At 40.4% G+C, this 688-nt stretch overlaps 1 long non-coding RNA gene across 1 annotated transcript; it reads left to right on the top strand.

The window, feature by feature from the left end:
- LOC107682349 (uncharacterized) lies at positions 1-682 on the top strand. Its single transcript, XR_001633460.1, has 3 exons — positions 1-34; positions 241-401; positions 617-682. It is a non-coding gene; the product is annotated as an uncharacterized LOC107682349 (long non-coding RNA).
- The last annotated feature ends 6 nt before the right edge of the window (positions 683-688 follow it).

Here is a 688-nt window from a genome sequence, read left to right as displayed (position 1 = left end):
GTTTACAGCTGGGCAGACTCATTGACCAAAAGAAGTGAGTCATTACCAAAGAGTCTCAGTCTTAGTTATTAGTTCAGTGTGTTTAAGCAAAACATTTGGAGGAGTCCAGAGCTCACAGAAGTGTTATTATTACAATCCGGTGCCCTGAATACCCATGAGCCTTGTCAGATTAAACCCCAGCTGTCTCATTGTCAAAGAATCCTGCGGCTCATTGAATTTGTTAATGCATTTCTCCAAAAGATACACACCAGAGATGATCTCCATGCTGAAACGAAACTCGTGTGGGAAAGCCCTGGACATCGCCAGGCAGGCCAGAGACATGCTGGGAGGAAACGGCATAGCAGACGAATACCACATCATACGCCATGTCTTGAACCTAGAGGCCGTCAACACATATGAAGGTACAAGGAGAAGGAAAAAATGTTTTTCATTTTATATGAAAGCTATACCTTTGGCCAGCAGAGGTCAGTATAGGCTTTATATAAGTTATAAAAAAAAATGTCATGTTGTGCGCTAATGCAATGATAATAATTCCTGTTTGAACACCAATGTAGAGACTTTTAGTTTAATTTGAACCATACAAATTTTAATACAATTATTTTCTTCCTTTTCACAGGCACTCATGACATCCATGCTTTGATCTTGGGCAGAGCCATCACTGGACTCCAGTCTTTTACTGTTGGAAAAT

The sequence above is a fragment of the Sinocyclocheilus anshuiensis genome, unplaced genomic scaffold, assembly GCF_001515605.1.
Source record: "Sinocyclocheilus anshuiensis isolate Anshui unplaced genomic scaffold, SAMN03320099.WGS_v1.1 C32094703, whole genome shotgun sequence".
Lineage (NCBI taxonomy): Eukaryota > Metazoa > Chordata > Actinopteri > Cypriniformes > Cyprinidae > Sinocyclocheilus > Sinocyclocheilus anshuiensis.
The sequence above is the reverse complement of the archived record's forward strand: the minus strand, read 5'-3'. Positions and strand labels throughout refer to the sequence as shown.